Source organism: Bombina bombina, chromosome 3 (genome assembly GCF_027579735.1).
Source record: "Bombina bombina isolate aBomBom1 chromosome 3, aBomBom1.pri, whole genome shotgun sequence".
Lineage (NCBI taxonomy): Eukaryota > Metazoa > Chordata > Amphibia > Anura > Bombinatoridae > Bombina > Bombina bombina.
The window spans coordinates 1,074,491,592-1,074,506,498 of NC_069501.1; the positions used below are offsets into that span (position 1 = coordinate 1,074,491,592).

General features: G+C 38.3%; 1 long non-coding RNA gene across 1 annotated transcript; it reads right to left on the minus strand.

Annotated features, from left to right (window-relative positions):
* Nucleotides 1-2,373: 2,373 nt before the first annotated feature.
* LOC128654447 (uncharacterized) lies at nt 2,374-7,380 on the minus strand. Its single transcript, XR_008401462.1, has 3 exons — nt 7,268-7,380; nt 3,383-3,483; nt 2,374-2,789 (listed from the first exon to the last, which is right to left on the minus strand). It is a non-coding gene; the product is annotated as an uncharacterized LOC128654447 (long non-coding RNA).
* Nucleotides 7,381-14,907: the final 7,527 nt, after the last annotated feature.

A 14,907-nucleotide genomic window follows, 5' to 3' on the forward strand; every position in this document is an offset into this window, starting at 1 on the left:
CCGGGCCCTCGGTCCAGGTCCTATTTGCCCGGCTGATCAGTCCGCCCCTGTCTGGGGGTCTAACTGAGGAGACATTTTTTATACTTCATATTAACATCCCTCCTATCCGCAGTAGGATAACATAAGCAAAGAAGGTTTTTAACATAATACCAGGGATCTTAGTGTATATCTCTGATTCCCTACGGCACAGTCACTCTAAATTCAGCACCCCTGAGTGCCGCATTATTAGCCTCCAGCATACAAGCTATAATTGTGGGACTAGCTTAATATCTATAAGTGGCCCTTACCAGTGACGTGCATTCATTAGAGGCAGGTGAGGCAGTGCCTACCCTGGCCAATGTGGGAATTACATCTAGTTTTTAATAATAAAAAAAATAAAATAAAATGTTTGTTTTTTTTCTTATTTTTTTTTTTTAACATATGAAAGGTGACCCCCCCTACCCCCCCACCCCTCCACCAAATTATGCTTCTTACAATTTTATTTTTTCCGTTTCCTCCGTAATTACTATTGCATTCATATTGCGCAAGAAGGTAAGAGGCCAGCTGTCCTTCCATTGCGCAATATGAATCTAATAGTCTGTTATGTTATGGGCTGCTTTAGAGACTGCCACCCAGTGGGGAATAATAACTAATGCAGCAGTCTCTAATGCAGCCCATAACTGCTCCCACCGGAGGCTAGCCTCGGGAGCCCTGAGCCCTGCCTGCCCGGCCGCTCAGCCAATCAGGCATCAGTATGTCTGAGTCTCTAGGCTGAGTTGCCGGGCGGGAAATTGTTGCGCAGCCGCATTGGTGGTCAGGTTGATGCGCAGTCAGTGTCACGTGCGACCGGCGTCAGAGCAGAGATTGAAGACGACGGACCGGACGTGCTGCTGCAGTTCTCCCAGTCTCTGTCTCAGAGGCTCAGAGCGTGACCTAGGCCAGCCCAGTTGTTTGGAGGAGTCTCAGGAGTGAGTCGGTCGGTGACGGTCAGGAGCGGAGCAGGAGTGTTCTGTGTTGGAGTCAGGAGGTGTCGTGTCACTGTCAGCCGGAGGACTGGAGACTGGAGGTGGAGGACTAGGAGCCCAGCCGGAGCGTAGCTACTAGCCAGGAGGTAGGTGAGGGCTGTCGGCTGAGCTCAATGCAGCAGTCATTGAAATTGCTCTTGTGGCTGGCTGGTCAGGAGGACTCAGGAGGTGTGAGGGTGACAGTTCAGACGACCGTCGGTCAGTGCCAGTGAGTGGTGGGTCGGGTGGCTAATAACAGGAGTGTACTACTCCTCCTGTTATTAGCCACCCGACCCACCACTCACTGGCACTGACCGACGGTCGTCTGAGTGACCTGTCACCCTCACCTCCTCCTGAGTCCTGACCAGCCACAGTAACTGTAACAGAGAGGCAGAGTCCTCCAGTCCAGACCCAGTGAGACTGTGTGTTTTACTGTTGTTGTCTCACTCACCGCTCACGAGGACTGGACTGGAGTGTTAAGAGCTTTTTAAGCTGCTTAGTTAGTTTTTTCAGTTAACTTTTACTAAGTGCGCAACGCCGCCATGACTGTCACAGTGACAGTCATGGCGGCGTTGCGCACTTAGTCTCTGATGATTCCGTCCGATGATCACAGGCTCGCCTCACACAGCTTCCTTTGAAGTTTATTTACTTGAGTCTCGAGAACACTTAAAGAATTTCTCTCCTCCAATACCTCCATAATATCATAATTCAGGCTCTTCCACTCCCTTCCTTTTCCTCATCAAACTTGGAAGACAAGTGATGAGGAAAAGGAATGGAGTGGAAGAGCCTTGAAGTAGGTGATATTATGGAGGTATTGGAGGAGAGAAGTTCTTGAATTTCAAGTAAATAAACTTCCAAGGAAGCTGGAATGGAAAGAAGCTGAGTCAGAGTCCACAATTGCGGTAATTGACCAGGCAGCACAGCCACAGTTTCCGGCTTCCAGGCCAGCAGGCTGCTGCAGGATTCCCTATCATTCTCCTTTTGTGTTGTTTTTCCCTTTTCCTCCCCCATTTATATATGCTCTCTGTGTATCTAACTATCTCTCCTTTTATCCCCCTCCTAACCCAAACGTCCAATGTCATGTTTCATCTGCTCCCACCTTCCACACTTCACTGCTTTTGCACTTTTTAATCTTTGCAGGTCCACACAGTAGCTTGTTATCTTTTACTCTGAAATGTCTGTATTCTTTCAGTTACCCCTCTGCTCAGACCAATCCCTCCCCTCTCTAGTCAATCATATTTCCACCACTAACTCCTATAATATGCTTGTTAGTTTTGCTATTATCTTATTGACCCTTATTGCTTAACTTGTTCTCTTTGGGCATACCATTTTCTATACTTCCCATTTCCCTTTACTTTAAGATACTGTTACCTTTACTGTTAAAATTTATTGTAAATTTCTACAACTTCTTTTCACTATCCCTTTCCCACTTCCCACTCTCTCCTTGAATATTGCCCTCTTACCTTTCAAACACACTTATCTCCAAGCCACTCTTACTCCTCTCCCTGCTTTTACACGTCCTACATACTACTTTATTATTCCTTCTAGTCACCATCATTCCAAGTTTCTCAGCCCCTTTCCACAACTACTCCCTCCAGGCTAACCCCAAGAGAATATATATATATATACACACACATTAATTAGCCAATTGACTCAAAGTGATTTAAACATACCATTGAAATAACTGGGTGCAATTGTGTCTCCTCCACCAAACAGAAGAGAATCACTTTTAAAGCTCAGTGGGTCTATCTGACTGTCCCAAGAGTGGACCCCTGAACTTAAGGTATCCCAAGTAATCCCAGAGTCCTGTAGACAGAGGTAAGAGATTGAAGGATGGTAACAGTAGAGAGTAATACAGGCAACCTAAGTATAAATAACATACACTTAAGTTGTGTTTCTATACAACATCACTCCAGTCACTTGTGTAGAATTAACAGCTTTTAAAGGTTCATTCAAAGGCTAATTAATAGATATGGACACAAGCTCTAAACAGGCTGTCTGCTACTTGAAACTGCTTAGCCCTTCAACAAAAGACCATGCAACGATAAGCAGCATCAGCGTGGAGCCTCAACACTGAAAGGGGTAGTAGGAATGTGCTAAAAAAAAAAGATTGGAGAAAAGGGCTGAAACACAGGGAACAAATATGAGAAGGGAGATGAGATAATGAGAGAAATCCAATCAGCAGTGCTAGTCACATGACTCAGATGTGTAACTAGCACTACTGATCGTATCAGCAACGCTGCTCAGGACCAGCAATGGTCTGCGGGTCCTGAGTTGTACTTCTACTGGGCGGGGGTTAAGTACACAGTAGTGCCGGGTTGATAGTCTTAAAATGACATGCTCTAATGAATAAGAGAATGTCATTTTTCCACTATTATGGTTTTTTTAACATTTCTCACCTTGCTGGTCTTTGGTTCCATACTGTTCTCACTCAGACAGTGTAACATGTGTTCCTGATCCTCCAGTGAATATGGGTGGGAAAGGCTCTCCATAAACAAATCTGCAAGTAACAGCAGTGGTTTATTGTGAGTATAAACTGGCCTAACTGAATTGTTGCTCTACAGTCAGACAGGAACTGAGTGACATCCCAGCCCAGGCGCACTCGTAATTAGCCATTGTCATATATCACCCCCCATGGTCTGCCGCTGCCGCTCTACTGTGACTGAGTGTCAAGTCTAGAGGAGATTAGAAGAATTGAGAGACTGTGAGACAGACAGTCACAGCGCACACACAGTCACAGTGTCAGTGAAAGAGAGACTAAGGGAATAAGCTTTAGTTTAGACTCTGGACACAGAGACAGGTAGGTTATGGTATTATTGTATTATTTAAAAATAATAGTTTATACTGACACAGACAGGCAGCAGCCTCATCCTCTAATACATTCCTCACTCATAGGAATACTTTACTAGGAGGTTCTTTATTATAAAAGTAATTTTATAAAATGATGCATCATTTCACACAAAAAGTGACAGTCCACTTCCATGATGTTCCAACAGTTCCATCCATCATTAGGTAATGATTCCTTCCTTCTATTCAATATATTTAGTCTGTTGCACAATTTTTTTATTCTCCTTTAAAAAATTGGCATAAAAATACCTTTTTTATTTTTATGCCAAGTTTTTAAAGGAGAATAAAAAAATTGTGCAACAGACTAAATATATTGAATAGAAGGAAGGAATCATTACCTAATGATGGATGGAACTGTTGGAACATCATGGAAGTGGACTGTCACTTTTTGTGTGAAATGATGCATCATTTTATAAAATTACTTTTATAATAAAGAACCTCCTAGTAAAGTATTCCTATGAGTGAGGAATGTATTAGAGGATGAGGCTGCTGCCTGTCTGTGTCAGTATAAACTATTATTTTTAAATAATACAATAATACCATAACCTACCTGTCTCTGTGTCCAGAGTCTAAACTAAAGCTTATTCCCTTAGTCTCTCTTTCACTGACACTGTGACTGTGTGTGCGCTGTCTGTCTCACAGTCTCTCAATTCTTCTAATCTCCTCTAGACACAGTGTGATCCTGACGCTAACTAATGGTAAGGGCATGAGCTTTAAAATGACTAAGTAAGTTGAACATCAATAGTTTGCCAGGGCTGTACTGCTGTAAAGCAAAAAAAGCTTTATTGGTCAATGCATAGACAAAGCCTGTGTACACAGTGCGCAGAGAATACTTACTCTGTGTGTTTGTACTTAGATCTGCTCCTCTGATGCCCTGCATGTAGATCTAAACAGCCTTGTCTGGCATGCTATCAACCTTGTTATGTCCCTTTAATGAATGGTCTCCATGCAATAACATGGAAGATGATGAGACTGGGAACTTTGGATAGGCTGTTAGTGAATCAAATCTGTCTCTCTTGAAGAAGTGCAGAATTGGGTAGTAGGAGTTATATTAAAAGAGGTCTCATAGGCTGAAGTTGGACATTCTGGATATAACGGCATACATATCAGTGAGTTCAATTTAAATCATCTGTTTTTAATTTTGGGCTTTACATTGCATTAAGACACATATGCTCAGCCTGTGATCGGAATCATCAGAGACTCATGTCATCAAAATTGCAAAATATACCTGCTTGAATGTGTGTGTGGGAACAACAAGGTGACCTTATTAACACTATGAAATGGGGGAAAATAAATTAAAACATAACTTTTAATAATATGCAGATAATATCTGCATATGAAAAGTAATGTTTTAATTTTTTTTTCCTCTTTCATATAGTGTTAATAATGTCACCTTGTTCCCACATACATATTCTTAATATGGCTTGAATATGTGTGTGGGAACAAGGTGACCTTATTAACACTGTATGAAAGTGGGGAAAAATAATGTAAAACATAACTTTTAATATGCAGTTCTCCCTCTCAGCGTGACCTAGGCCAGCCCAGTTGTGTGAGGAGTGAGTCGGTGACGGTCAGGAGGAGTCGGAGTGGACTGTCTGTGTTCTGTTGTGGAGTCGTGTGGAGCAGGAGTCAGTCGTGTCAGGTGTCAGCCGGAGTTGGACGTCAGGAGGACTAGGAGCCCAGCCGGAGCATAGCTACTAGCCAGGTAGGTGAGCTGAGGGCTGAGCTGAATCAATTCAAATCAATGCAGCAGTGAAATTGCTAGCTTGCTTGACTGTTGACTCTAGTGGCTGGTCAGGACTCAGGAGGTGGTGACAGGTCAGACCGTCGGTCAGTGCCAGTGAGTGGTGGGTGGGGTGGCTAACAGTACAGTAACAGAGAGGCAGAGTCCTCCAGACCCAGTGAGAGTAGTGTTACTGTGTGTTGTTGTTTAGTCAGTGTTAGAGATCATGACTCACTCACGAGGACTGGAGTGCTAAGAGCTTTAAGCTGCTTAGCTGCCGCTGCCTTAGTTTTTTAAGTTAGTTTACTAAGTGCGCAACGCCGCCATGACTGTCACAGTGACAGTCATGGCGGCGTTGCGCACTTAGTATCTCTGATGATTCCGATCACAGGCTCGCCTCACACAGCTTCCTTGGAAGTTTATTTACTTGAGAACTTCAAGAACTTCTCTCCTCCAATACCTCCATAATATCACCTACTTCAAGGCTCTTCCACTCCCTTCCTTTTCCTCATCACTTGTCTTCCAAGTTCTATGGAACTTGGAAGACAAGTGATGAGGAAAAGGAAGGACGTAGCAAAATTGCAAAATATACCTGCTTGAATGTGTGTGTGGGAACAACAAGGTGACCTTATTAACACTATGAAATGGGGGAAAATAAATTAAAACATAACTTTTAATAATATGCAGATAATATCTGCATATGAAAAGTAATGTTTTAATGTTTTTTTTCCTCTTTCATATAGTGTTAATAATGTCACCTTGTTCCCACATACATATTCTTAATATGGCTTGAATATGTGTATGGGAACAAGGTGACCTTATTAACACTGTATGAAAGTGGGGAAAAATAATGTAAAACATAACTTTTAATATGCAGATAAAGATTAAAACTGGAATCACTTTATTAAAAACACACTTAGGATTTCTCATTAGGTATGTACTGTTGCATAGTAAAGGTAATAGTGTGCTTTAGGTGCTTGGTTAAATCACATAAAACTGACGTATTGCCATTTGGGTATAGCAAGTTAAGGTAAATAACCTGTACAAATAACCTAAGAATGTCTAAATAGCAGAATTGACATTGACATTTCTGCTATTTAGACATTCTCATGTTATTTACATAAAATTGCTATACCCAAATGGCAATACGTCAGTTTTATGTTATTTAACCAAGCACCTAAAGCACACTATTACCTTTTACTATGCAACAGTACTTACCTAATGAGAAATCCAAAGTGTGTTTTTAATAAAGTGATTCCAGTTTTAATCTTTATCTGCATATTAAGTTATGTTTTAATTTATCCCCCCCCCCTTTCATATAGTGTTAATAAGGTCACCTTGTTCCCACACATATTCAAGGTATATTTGAAATTTTGAGACCTCCTCATTTTTTACTTAAAGGGACATTAAGCCACAAAATTTACTTTCATGATTCAGATAGAAAATACGATTTTAAACAACATTCCTATTTACTTCTATTATCTAATTTGCTTCATTCTTTTGTTAAAGAAATAGCAATACACATGGGTGAGCCAATCACATGAGGCAGCTAAGTGCAGATACCAATCAGAAGCTACTGAGCCTATCTAGATATACTTTTCAGGAAAGAATATCAAGAGAATGAAGCAAATTAGATAATAGAAGTAAATTAGAAAGTTATTAAAATGGTATTCTCCATCTGAGTCATGAAAGAAAAAAAATGGGTTCAATGTACCTTTAATCCCATGAGTGCTGTTAATGTAGTCCTTCCAATGTGTGTTTTATCTGACTGTTCTGTTCTGCTCTTTTCATGCTACGGAGAATAATGATACACGCATGAGGCCATAAGCATACAAAACAGCAAAGTCATTTTCAGAAGAGCTTGAGCTAAAAAAAATAAATAAATAAAAATCAATTTGTGCCAGTTTAGCATGTTTATATATAGACCCTCCCCATAGTGTTAATCAGTCACTTTAACAATGATTACCAATACAGCTCTGCAACTTCTGCAAGTACATTATGGCCCTGCAAAAAATATGCATGCAGCCCCCATCTGCTCTACCTACAGAAGATCATGCAATGCATGATAAACATGGCTATTATTTACAATGTGACACTCCCATTGAGGTGAAGCAAACGTACAGTTGTTAAAAACAAAAAACTATACAATTGAGACATTATCTGTAAAAGATCCACCCTGTACATCAGTCTTTTGCTTAACTTGCAGTGTGAAGTGAAACTGCACTTTATTTAAATGTTTATGTGTTGTTCAAAAAATTAATGTTGAAAAATATGTGCTAGAATTCTGTTTGATATATGGTACCATGACCCATAAGGGGGTTTGTTTTTTCAACTACAAGATTCCAAATTTGTAAAAAATCACCCTGTAACTCTGTATATTTATAAAATGTTATAAAATGCACCCTAGCCCTGTGGTTTGTCAATCGTATAGTGACACTTGTGTATGTATCTGTCACACGACACTCCATTTGCATAGTCCAGGTACTTGGCACTCTAGGAGTTACATTAAAGGAGAACTGCTCAACTCCACCTACCCAAATATTTAATAAAATAACTCATATTCTAGTCTTTAGAACAGCACAAAAGACAGAACTCACACATTTTTATAATAATGTGTGAGTTCTGTGCTGTTCTAAAGACTAGAATATGAGTTATTAAATATTTGGGTAGGTGGACTTGAGCAGTTCTCCTTCAATGTAACTCCTAGAGTGCCAAGTAAGGTACCTGGACTATGCAAATGGAGTGTCATGTGACAGATACATAACTCACAATAGTCTAGATCGAATCCATAGATGCCCATATGGTTACCAAGCAGCTTTGATGTAAAAATGACATAATCACAAGTGTAGCATCACTTCAGACTCCAGCTAGGTAGAAACTTAGGTAAAGGGACAGTCTAGTCAAAATTAAACTTTCATGATTCAGATAGGGCATGCAATTTTAAACAACTTTCCAATTTACTTCTATTATCTAATTTGCTCAATTCTTTAGATATCCTTTGTTGAAGAAATAGCAATGTACATGTGTGAGCCAATCACACAAGGCCTTGATGTGCAGCAACTAATCAGCAGCTACTGAGCAAATCTAGATATGCTTTTCAGCAAGTGATATCAAGAGAATGAAGCAAATTAGATAATAGAAGTAAATTAGAAAGTTGTTTAAAATGACATGCTCTTTCTAAATCATGAAAGAAAAAAATTGGGTATCATGACCCTTTAAGGCATTAAATTCTCTGTTCTGTTCCATCACGTGTTTACTGAGCCCAACCGGTTGCATTCAATTCTGAAGAGCTTCATGTTTGTATTATTTTGCTAATGGGAATATTAATTAAATTAGCATGGCAAAGAAACAAACCATTGCTTTGTGTTTGGCCTAATGCCTTGTATTCTAACTTTCTTCCTAATCATTGACATTTTCAAAAGAAATGTGTTTTGGTTTTATTTTTTGTTTTTTTATTTTTTGTTTTTCTTGCTTACAAGAGAATGATATACCATGAAATCAATCACATATAAATGCTGCAACAGGTGACAGTTATATGGTTTATGTGTCAGTGTCTATCTACTCTACAGTATTTATAGAATTCTAAAAACCCTGTGTGGTTAGCTATCACTATGAGATTTTCTGGTTTGTTGGTTTTTCTGTCACGCCTGGCAATTTAGAGTTTGATTGGAATTCTGTAATGTGAATATAAAAATGACATGCTGTAACAGTTTTTTAAAAGGTCAGATTCATGTCATACTGTTGTTTATTACTGATATGGAATGGATATGACTGCTAGATTATGCTTTTCTGTAAATAATATTCTTTGTAAAACTGTAAATAGTGCATTGTTTTGCCTAATCTGTATCACGTTTTAGTAATATGCACAGTTGCCCGCTGTAATTCTATGTCACCATATGTGTATTCCGACAGTGACCAGTTCATTTCAACAGTACGTTTAGAAGTTCAGGTTAGTGACTGTACTCAGAATCAGATTATGTGCATTGTTGATATCATATCATATAATATGTATACTATTTTCTGCTAAGTACCTTTTATTCACCTGATGATACAGCAGCAGCTACACGAGTGTATCATCAGGTGAATAAATAAAAGGTACTCAGCAGAAAATAGTCTACATATCACCAGTGCACATAATCTGATTCTGAGTACAGTCACTAACCTGAACTTCAAAATGTACTGTTGAAGTGAACTGGTAGTGGTAGGTCAGGTCTGAGAGTGCAATGGCAAAGATGAAAGATGAACTGGTCTGGTAGATCAGGTCTAATGAGAGTGCAATGGCAAAGATGAAAGATGTAGCAAATAAAAATAGGACTGATAAGTTTGCACAATTCAGATTCAGAAACATGCTATAATTATGCAAACTGATCATCAGTTGGATACAATATTGGGATGAAATGTCCCTTTAAACTTAATACCAGACTGTATGTGAGTCATGTATTGTCTTGTCTGTATATAATTATACTGTGTAAAAAATGTTTTCTTTTATCTTGGCTGCTGCTGTCATTTTTGGAGAATTGGTGTAGATTGTATTCTTTTTGATGTTTGTTTTTGTACTTGAGGTACAAATCTTTTAAAAAATTGTATTTGTTTTGCGGATTTGCTATTAAACCGCGCAGAGAGGTTAAACACATAATCAAAACTTTACTCTTAAGTCGGTTACCTCTTGGCTCACCTGATGTGTTCTGCTTGCTCCTAGTAGTGCATTTCTGTTCCTTCAACAAAGGATACTAACAGAATGAAGCAAATGTTATCAAATAAATTGTGAAGTAAGCATTGCTGCTCAGTCTGAATCATGAGCATACATGACTGTGTTTTGTGTCTTTTTAAGACTAGACTGATGTTATTGTTTAGCAACAAAACAGAAATGTCTTGTAATAACAAGTTGTTTACTGTTCCCTTTAAAGGCAGATACCTTCTTCGGTATTAATAAAGTTTAGAGGATAGAAAGCTAGATTTGTGTGCTTTTCTTTACCCCATAATAAGGTTATTTGAAAAAAATAAAAAAAATAAAAAATTGGGCGGTTTTGACGTTAGTGAAAATATATCTACTGAAACCTGTAAGTTCCCACTAAGCAATGTCATCTGCTATCTTATGTGACAGTCTACATATGTTTATCCATCTTAGTGTTTTTTACTGTGGTGTATTCAAATTCCTTTTGACCTTGACCTCGTGTTGTTGCGCATGCGTAGATAGCTATTCAGAATCTGACTGCCGTTTAAAAGATATCAGCTCCCATATCGCAATAAGGACAGGGCTACACTACACAGAGCATTTCTAGATGTTCTTTATCCAAAAAAACAAGTAAGTTGTTTGTTGTTTTTTACACAATATGTTTATTTTTAGATTTACTTTTATTAACTCTAGTTCTCTCCTTCTGATTTCTCTTTTTTTTTTTTTTTTTTTTTCTCTGTTGCCAGGTGTTCTGTTCAGTATTCAAATTTTTGCAGAATGGAAAACACTATATCCAGCCTTAGAAATTTCTCAAGATTGGACTTTCCCGCAAAAAAAGAAGTAATAAATAAAGGAAGACCAATGCCTGAGCTGAAGGACTTACTTCAAAAAGACAAAACGATGACACGTACATTCCAAATTGAATGGTATCAAAGGAAAGAATGGCTGTGTGGCTGTGCTACAAAGAATCGCCTATACTGCTTTCCGTGTATTTTATTCTCCACTACAGATAATGTTTGGACAAATGCTGGATTTGGAGATTTAAAAAATCTATCAAGGGGCACTAACAAACATGAGAAATCGACCAGTCACATTCAAAACCAATTTGCTTGGAAAACCTTTGGATTAGCGAGAAGGATAGATACTGCTTTAAATGAACAGCGGAGATTAGATATCATCAACCACAATGCAAAAGTGACTGAAAACCGTGAGATTTTAAAAAACCTTATTCAAGCAACCTTCTATCTAGGCAAACAGGAAATAGCATTCCGTGGTAACGAGGAGGGTGCAAAGTCCTCTAATCGTGGCAACTATGTGGAGCTATTGCATATGTTTGCATGGAAAGATGCAACTTTTGCAAGACATTTGCAAACATCCACTGTGTTTTCTGGATGTTCAAATAGAATCCAGAATGACTTAATCGAAGCAGTAGCTGATATAGTGAGAGATGATATAAGAAAGGAGATTAATGCAGCCCCCTTTGTTGCTGTGGAAGTAGACGAGACAACCGATGTTACAAACATAACACAAATCTCTGTAATTTTGCGTTATGTGGCTAAAAGTGAGCTGAACAGTGAGATAATTGTGAAGGAGGCGTTCTTAGGATTTGATGAAGTGGTTGACAGACGAGCACCAGCTATTGCCGACTATGTATTGGGAGTGTTGGAGAAATATAATTGTCTTGAAAAGCTGGTAGCTCAGACTTACGACGGAGCCTCTGTGATGGCATCAGCTATTAATGGGGTGCAAGCAAAGATTAAAGAAAAAGTACCTGAAGCAACTTTTATTCATTGTTATGCACACAAGTTAAACCTGGTGCTCTCTAATTCTGCAAAATCTATAGAAGAGTGTAAAGTATTTTTTTCTACACTTGAGGGAATGGCTACGTTTTTCAGTAAATCGACAAAGCGCACCCACCTACTGGACGATATGGTGAAGAGACGTTTACCGAGAGCAGCACCCACCAGATGGAGTTCAAATTCCAGACTAGTGCAGACGGTCAACATGTATCAAAGTGATATACGTGCTATGTTCCTGTTTCTCAGAGAAAATCCAGATGGTTGGGATCATGAGACCTTGATGATGTCTGAAGGATATTACTTCTTTCTGAATAAAGCATCAACCTGCTTCTTGCTTATGACATATGAGGCCATTTTCATACAAACTGACGCACTCTTTCGATTGCTGCAGAGTAAAGTGATGGATGTTGGATTCTGCTGTCGGAGAATTGCCGATACCATGAAATTTCTTGAAAATCACAGACAAGAGTTTGACAATTTGTATGGTACATTTGAGGCGGATTGTATCAGAATGGGGCTGACAGACAATGTAAGGAGTAAACAGCCAATAAAAGATGTGAGGAGAAGGTTGTTTTACAACATTATGGACAATGTAAACGTTCAAATGAAAGCTCGGTTTGACCATTTTGCTGAGCTAGAATTCCTTTGTTTGGTCGATTGCACTAAATTGCTTGAAATGTCCAAACATATTGATGACCAAAAACTGCAGAGCCTAGCAAGATATGGCAAATACTTTGACTTAGTTCGATTAAAATCTGATCTAATTGGATGTTATAGTTCAGAAATGGTGAGAAATGATTGCAAATCACCTACAGATCTACTAAACTTTTTGGCCAACAACGATCTCATGAAGACTGTTCCAGAGGCAGTGAAATTACTGAAGCTGGTTCTCACAATACCAGCTACAACGGCCTCTGTTGAGAGGTCCTTCTCTGCTTTAAAGCGCATAAAAACTCATAGCAGGAATCGGACCAGTCAAGGACGACTTTCCTCTTTGGCCGTTTTAGCTATTGAGAGAGAAAGACTGGTACAGTTGCATGAAAAGAACTGTGAAGATTTTCTTAATAAAGTGATTGAAAACTTTGTTAAAAAAGATCGAAGGATTGACCTTGTCTACAAATGAGGGAAATGAACAACACCAGTCACAGTAAAAAAGTTTTGATTGTTAATATGTTAATATTTGTTAGATGTTTTATAATATAAGTTATTAAAGACCTATTTTAAACATAACAAAATGTTTTTTTCTTTTCTTTAAAGTTAATTTGCAATACAATATTCTGGTATTGCAATATATGATCAAACTTTAAAAAAATGCTTTATTCTCAAGGTCAACAGATTGCAGTTGAACTGGTGCTTTAGTGCAACGTTTCTTAACCGTGGCCCTCAAGTAGCCTCAACAGACCAGGTTTTCATTATAGATGAACCAGTGCACAATTGAAGTGCTCAGCTTAGCAGCAGTAATACCATGGATGGATTGTTTTCTAACCTGCTATCAACCATCAGCTGATTATTTCACCAATGCAGCACTGGTTCGGCTATAATGAAAGCCTGGTCTTTTGGGGCACTTGAGGACTTCAGTTGAGAAACAATGCTTTAGTTGAAATGCCTAATTTTACATTTTAATTTCAAAGGGACTTGCAGAAAAATGTCATTATCATCATAGAAAGTGGAGAAATTGCTGTCTCTGAGAAGGTAAGACCATGCACTCTTATTTTTTCATTTGTATAAATAGTGACCTTGTTGTCCTTCACTACGGTCTTTACTTTGTGAAATGTCCACCACAGCCTTTGTCTGTGCCTATCCCTGTTCACCAGCTGCCACTGGTTCACAACATTTTTATATTTACTGAATAATGAAGGAATCTATAAGCATAATTTGCAGCATTGAAGTAAAAAGTATGTTTGAAACATATTTTAATGGGCCTGGATTTCTAGATCTCATAATCAGAGCAAGCATTTTGTTATCTGGCAAGAGTTTCTGTTACAATCCTTTAGACTAAAATCAGATGTTTACTAAGTTGACCAGTTTTCAAAGACACCATTGAAAGGGAGATGAAACCCATATGTTTTCTTTCATGATTTAGAAAGAGCATGCAATTTTAAATAACTTTCAAATTTACATCTAATATCTGATTTTTTTTCATTCTTTTGATATCCTTTGATGAAAAGCATATCTAAATATGCTTAGAAGCTACTGAGCTTATTTAGATATGAATTTCAACAAAGGATATCTGTTTTTCTTCATTCTTTTGATATCCTTTGTTGAAAAGCATATCTAAATATCCTCAGTAGCTAGTGAGCATATTTAGATATGATTTTCATCAAAGGATATCTGGTTTTCTTCATTCTTTTGATATCCTTTGTTGAAAAGCATATCTAAATATGCTCAGTAGCTACTGAGCATATTTAGATATGATTTTCTACAAAGGATATCTGGTTTTCTTCATTCTTTTGATATCCTTTGTTGAAAAGCATATCTAAATATGCTCAGTATTTAGATATGATTTTCAACAAAGGATATCTGGTTTTCTTCATTCTTTTGATATCCTTTGTTGTAATTCATATCTAAATATGCTCAATAGCTTCTAAGCATATTTATATATGCTTTTCAACAAAGGATATCAAAAGAATGAAGAAAACCAGATATCCTTTGTTGAAAATCATATCTAAATATGCTCAGTAGATACTGAATGGTGGCTGCATATAGATATTGGCTCGCCCATGTGCAATTGCTATTTCTTCAACAAAGGATATCTAAAGAATGAAGGCGTATCCGATTCCTAGACACTGCCTCACCAGCCTCTGAAGTCACCGCACATCACTGGCCCTTACTCAGTACCCTCTCATCTGGGTTTAATTTTTCACATAGCTTTGCAAGCTT